Raw genomic sequence first — 6,602 nt, forward strand, 5'->3', positions numbered from 1 at the left:
GGACCAGTTTGGCATTATCTGTTCACGCTGTGGTGCGGCAATGCCACCACCTCTCCGTTTCCAGCCCCTCGAAACGCGGGCGCAAACCCAGCTCCATGATTCAGCACGGATATGAACATGCTAGAAGCATAAGAAATATAGGACGTTCTACCATAAAACCGGGCCATGCTTCCCCGTGGCAAGTCGTGACCGAGGGGTGCCGGCCACGTCCTGTTTCTTGACTTATATTGTGGTTCCAGGAATGCTTGTTTTATAATAATTTATTAATTTACGGCTTCTATCGTATGTACGATTCTAGATGCATATTATATTTTATGATTAAAAAAGTAAAAAAAAAAAAAATTCTTCTGAAAAGATCTGCGTGTTCCTCGTGCCATGAAGCAGCTGCCAGCATCCTCTCCGTCACCGCTTTGCCCGTTTCTGGTCCCCCCTCTGGGCTCAGGGGCTCCTCGGATGACTCTCAGCTCCTCCCTTCTCCTGCCCTTTACCAAGAATGGGAGCGGGCACGCCCCTGAGCTTGGTGCTCATTCTCGTCTTGGTCCTCGCTAAGCTGGCCTGAGAAAGACATTCCGGCACATCAACTGGTGGCCTCTGGAGCACTATGAAACGGGGACGTCGCGAATCTCTTATAGGTGAGAATGAAGGCTGGGAAGCGGGGCATGAACGGGGACAGTGGGGAGCAGGCCTGTTGAGAAATCAGGCCTGTGCCAGTTTCTATGCTTACAGCGAAAAGACGGACTGTTCCGAATATACATTTATTAGACCAACTACAGCTGGATTGACAATCGTCCTGCATAGGCGCAACCGTGACACCAGCTAGTCTTCTAGTCAAGAGTCATAATACATGTCGGCTGCGTGAAGCGTGCCTGTGACTAAGTGGCAGGAAACTAAGTAGGGAATATGTGCCAATGGGTCAGTCATGGCAGACGGTGGGAGGGAGGGAGACAGGACCGCGGCGGCGAGCACGGGAGAGGCGGGGTTGTCACAGAGTCACCAGAAAATAAGTCTGCAGAAGGAGCAACGGACAACTTTCAGTGCTGCCGAGATGGGGTCTGACCTGCACCAGTCAGCGGGTGATGGTTCTAGGGAGAGCAGATGACAAAGACCCTGGAGAAGAAGGTCCGGTAGAAACAGTGATCGTCGGGCTCTGAGTGAAGGATCCACGGGAGGGAGAGCCTGTCAGAGTCTGAGAGGCAGGGAGGGGACAGAATCCGAGAGGACGGTGCGTTGCCCAGCCTGTTGGAAATGGAGTTTGTCCTTCGTCACTGGATTCTGAAGTGCGGCCACTGAGGCTGGCTTTGTGTCGCGCTGTTGGCGTCCCCTGAAGTGTTGGAACAGCGTCGGAAGGGAAAGCTGGCGAGCTGTTGACTAAAATACACGCTGCTTGTACCAAAAGACCAGCGGGCGGAGGTGGGAGTGACTTGCCAAAGGGACGTGGGTTTGGGAGGAGACAAAGCCCAAATGCAACCACGGTCACGATCCACGCCCCGTCTCCTCGCGAGACATCACGGCAGAACCAGCCGCAAAGGGACAGGCCTGCCTGGCAGAGCTGGGGGCCTGGAATGGGGCGGACGCGACCTGCGGAGGGGAGACCCGTGAGGAGCAAACGCAGACGCAGGTCCGGGGAGCTGAGCGATGCCATCTGGAGTTTTCCCAAGACTCGCCATGGAGTCCCACCCCGCGGGGACCGTACATGGACTTGGCAATGGGAGGCAACGTGGCACTGGTCGAAGGTGAGGAATTAGCTTATCGGAGCCGCCAGGGACTTGGCGAGTCAGCTGAGGCTCTTTCCTCGATCGGGATGAGATGGTGGCCGGCAGGCATGCTCGGGGAAGGGCTGCCCGCCCATTGGCGGTTCCCCCCACATTGCCAGTACGAAACTGAGGCTGTTTGTCGTCTTGGGAGTGGTGCCGAGGTGTTCCGGCAAGCGACCGGGGCCAGAGAGGCCTCATTTAAAGTTCTCTGAGGACAAAATCAAATATACAAGCCTCTCCTGCAAAGCATGGGAACTCCAGACCAAGCCAGGACCTAACCGAGATCCCGGGCCCTCTTCTGCAGACAGGTAACCCATGAAGTCCCCGTTCACCAAGAAACGCCCGCTGGCCGTGGGTAATCAGCAACACGTCTTACTAAGTTTGCCAGCGTTTTCATTCAGTTCTTGTCCAGACCATTCTCGAGGTACATTTGTGTGCCTGGGGACACATCCAGGGGGCTTTGGGAAGCAAGGGGGAAGACTATGGGACTCGGAGCCAGAGCTGCATCTGAGAGTTTGTTATTTGCTGGCTGAGTGTTTGAAAAGTCTGCCTCTCTGAGAGCCACCATTAAAAAAATCTGTACAGTGTGGGTAAAATCTAAAATGGGGTGACTCATAGTCCCTGCGTGACTGATAGAGATGCTGGGGACCTTTAGCGGGAGGATGTCCACAGAGCTGCATTTTTCCGGCTGTGAAATGCCTCAGGCGATGCTCTGTGCCTGGTGTGTGTGAGGACGACTTGCTTCCCATGTGTCGCTGGCCCAGCACGTCCTCCAGCCCGGAGGCCACGTGGGATCCAGAGGCCACAGTGGGCACATTCCTGGTGGCTGTCGCCAGAGGTCTGACAGGTGAAGGAATTCGGGCCAGCAGGTCAGGGTGGGGATGGCAGAGTGAGACACGCAGGTGTGGGCAAGGTGGGTGGAGGCCGAGGGTCACAGAACGTTGGAGCTGGGAGTCATTTTGCCTAACGCCCCGTTTCCCAGGTGAGGCCCAGATCCGCCCGGAATGCAGAGGACAGGTGGACTGGTTGATTGTGCTCTGCAGACCTGCTGAGCGCCTCGGGGCCATGCAGGTGTGAGAGGAGGCTCTGTGTCGGGGAGCGTGACCTCGCTGGCCCCCACGGCAGCTTCCATGCGGCAACAAGCCGGTCTCTTAAGCCATCCTGGTTCCATCACTGTGTCGGTGTGCGCACCTCACGGGGCTCACCCAAACTCAGGTGCCTTGCTTGCCTCGGAAGGCCTCGCTCGACCCGACCCCAGGCCGTCTCTGGCCCCCAGAGTCCTCCCAGCTCCTGCGCACACTCTGGGCCTCGGGAGGCGTGAGGTGCCGGCTTTGGAGCCAATGGCCCAGGTCTGAGTGCTGCCCTTGCCTGTTACCGGCCATGTGACTTTGGCCAAGTTATTTATCCACAAAACGGGGGCGAGCGAGGCCTCGTTCCCAGAGGGCTGCTGTGCCGTCTCAGTTAAGACGGGAGCCACCGCTTTTCACCTCTCTCTGCCTTTGGGCTCCCGCCCCTGGCGTCCCGTCCGCCTGGTCGTCCGCGCCCTCGCTGCCCTCTCGCCTTTCACCGGCTTAATTCAGGGCCATCCGCTCAGGCCCCACGGCAGATGACATGGCTCCGGGACGAGGGCCGCGGCGAGCGGTCGGGGTGGTGGAGCCTGCGGCGACCTGGGGGTGCGGGGCCCCCTGGGGGTGCGGGACCCCGCTGCGCGGCTGCAGGTGGCCGTCGTCGTGTAGCGGTGCTGACACGCTTCCCGGTGTTTTCAAGAGAAGATCAAGATCCACATTTTCTGTGACATGGTCTGAGTTTTAAGTGCTGAGAAGGAATTACGTTGTTTTTTTTTTTTTAAATGCCATGAACACCAAAACGACTTCCATTTCTCCTTCGCCTCTCGGCTGCCTCAAGAAAGCCTCCCTGGCTCCTGACGAGCCGCTGAGCTCCCGTGGCCACGTGTTCCCGCAGCACCCCGTGCTTAATCGCATTTCGCGACTGGATTTTAATGAGCGGTTAATTATACGATTGGGTTTTTTTGCCCTGCTCTGCTTCTGGAACATGAAGTCACAAGGTCGAGGGCCGTGTGTGCCTGGCTCTTCTGCACCCCCAGGACACCCCTGCATGAAGCAGCTATTTGCCAAACAATGGCTGAACCAGACAGTGGGCAGCCTCCAATGCCCCTGGCGTCTGAACACCTGGCCGGTTCTCGTCTGGCTGATTCGGGGGCTGGAGTCACCATGGCATCTCGACATCACTCCGTCTTTGCCGGAAGACCGTTTTATGAGGTCTGTGTGAGCAACTCCCTTTTCTCCCCTGATGGAGACGAGGACTGCTACATAGGTGTCAAGTCCTGACTGCCTGCACCGAGCATACCGCTCTCGTCCGCCTCGGCTCACGCGTGCCTCGGTTTCCCCACGTGTGGCATCACCAGGTCGGACTGAACGAGCTCCAACAGGCCTTCCGGGAAAGGGGGCGAACTGACCCCACGCGAGGACTCAGGGTGAGTCGGGGCGCAAGGCTGGGGCCGAGCAGCCCCTGCCAGAGCCGCCCTGGCCCCCGCCCTGCGCCAAGCTTGGGTCCCCGGGGGGTGGACCAAGGGCAGCGGCTGCGGTGGCAATGCCACACAACAACAAGGGGGGACAACGCCAGTACCGGGCAACGCCCCGAACTGGCCTGGAGAGCAGAGCAGAGACCGTGTGAGGGGACCCTGCCCTCGGCCCGGGGACACAGGCTGGCAAACCCGGGGTTCTCATGCAGAAGACACGCAAAATCCCCGCGGGAAATACCTGCACCACGCGCGGCCCTCTCTGCGGCCCTCTGTCCGGGCGTGACCGCCAAGACGGGCAGCGTTGCAGGGGATGCTGGCCTCGGCCTGGCGGCGGCAGGGCCACCCACCACCCCCAAGGGACGTGGCTTCCTGGGCTGTCTGTACCCCACGCGGACGAGCAGCTGCGTGCAGACAGGGTTTGTGGGAAGGACAGGTACAGCAGCCTCGCGTGGAGCGTCTGGGCTGATCCTGTTTACCGCGGGCTCCGCACTGCTGCAGGCTGCTGTTTTTATAATGAACGACTAGTGAGTTCCGCGTTTCCTGCATTTCCTTGGAAACGCTTTCATTCTCTATGCTTTGAATGGGACGCTCATAGCTCTATTTAGACGAAACAGACCAAAAATAACTTCTCCTGTTAAGTAACACAGTGGCTTTCAGACGTGTTTGTGTATGAACTGAGCTGCCGCAAGAAATTTTGCACGCTATTCAGTACAAACACGCACACGCACGCACGACTTAAACCAGAGTACGTAATAGAAGTAAACAGCATGGATACGTACGTGTGGCAGGCACTGGCCGAGTAGAATAGAGAAAGAATAGAAATGTTCTTTCTAAAAAGCATAGCTGCAGCTCTCTAGATTGGTTGCCCAGCTCTCTAATGGATTCCAACTGCAAACATTAAAAACTCTGCGTTACAATATTTCCGTACCCCGTTTTCAAACGGGGGACAAGGCACAGGCGTACCTGCCTGACAGTGGTGGCTTGGGGAGAAGCGCCGTTGGCTCTCTCCGAGACCCTCAGAGCTGTAATGCCTTTTAAAATCATCTGCCGCAGCCCATTGATTTGCAGATGGGGAAACTAACGCCCACAATGTGTGACTTTGCTCAAGGCCACGGAGTAAGGGGGCAAAGGGCTGGGGTAAAGTGCGCTCCCCCAGCCTCCTGAGTGTCCCTCCTTCTCTTGCCTCAGGGACACTGCCACTTTGGCCAGAGCTGGTGCCTCTGAGAGCGCCCCTCTGTGATCTGGGACAGGGGGACTGGACGGGACTCTGTGAGGAAGGGCTGACGGCCTGTGGGTCTCTGGGTGCCGCACGCAGGTGAGTCAAATGCACCGGTGAGCTGGCCTTGTGGGAGGGGCGGGTGGCACCTGCTTGCAGCAGGGCACCAGGGAGGCCCCACCCCGTGACCCAGGGGAGCTGGGACTGGCAGCCTGCAGCTCTCTCAGCTGGACAGGAAGCCGGCCTCCCGCAGATAGAGCGGAGAGTCCCCTCACATAGAGGGTATTTTCTAGATGCCCAAGACCTGATGGGGCTGGGAGGGGCCGGCGGCTCTCTGGGACTGGCCTCACATCCCTGCCACACGCAGAGGACGCGGAGCCCCAGGGGTCAGACAGGGAGCAAGACATGGGCCCATGTCTCTCTCCTACAGCTGGGCGGCTCCAGGGCCCCGGGACAATCAGCCTGGCTACGCTCCTGGGGCGGGGGGACTGGACGATCAGGGGACAGCGCAGGCCCCGAGGCTCAGCAGGCTTCCCGCTGCCTCCTGCCCACAGCAGGCCACTCAGCCTCTCATCCTCAGGAGCTTTTCTGCCGCCCCACCCTCAGGACACAAGAGGCAGCTGTCCGCACAGCTCACTGGGCCCCAGAGCTCCCGGCCCCGGGCGACAGAGCTCCCCGAGCTCACCTGGGGAGAAGAGGAGGCAGAGTAGCAGCAGAAAGTAGAGAACCCTCATGGTGGCTGCCAGGGCCCCAGATGACAGACAGCAGGGGCGGGGAGGAGAGCTCCTTGCAGGCGGAGCGGAGCGGAGCGGAGCGGACGGGCTTCCAGAGGCCAGACGGCCGCCGTATTTATAGGGTGAGGGGTTGCGCAATCCCTCAGACGGATCTGAAGGGTGGTGTCGCAATCCTCAGAGAGAAATTCTAATAAATAACCCCTCATGTCGTTTGCCGCGAGCAGCCTGCGCGTCACGTGGACACACACCTCTCCGTCCAGCTACAGCCGGATTTAGCTCCAAGCCTGGAAACCGGAGTTGGCTCGTCCTGCCAACTCTATTTTTCTTTCTTTCTTTTTTTTTTCCTAGGCTGGGCA

General features: G+C 58.6%; 1 long non-coding RNA gene across 1 annotated transcript in view; it reads right to left on the minus strand.

Moving 5' to 3' along the window:
* LOC111731454 overlaps positions 1-6,298 on the minus strand; it is a 10,386-nt gene extending 4,088 nt beyond the window's left edge. The window contains exons 1-2 of the long non-coding RNA XR_002777144.1: positions 6,198-6,298; positions 5,076-5,184 (exon numbers count right to left, since the gene is read on the minus strand). This is a non-coding gene — a long non-coding RNA (uncharacterized LOC111731454). The remainder of the gene's footprint in view (positions 1-5,075; positions 5,185-6,197) is intronic.
* Between the last annotated feature and the right edge of the window lie 304 nt (positions 6,299-6,602).

This window comes from Pteropus vampyrus, unplaced genomic scaffold (genome assembly GCF_000151845.1).
Source record: "Pteropus vampyrus isolate Shadow unplaced genomic scaffold, Pvam_2.0 Scaffold377, whole genome shotgun sequence".
NCBI lineage: Eukaryota > Metazoa > Chordata > Mammalia > Chiroptera > Pteropodidae > Pteropus > Pteropus vampyrus.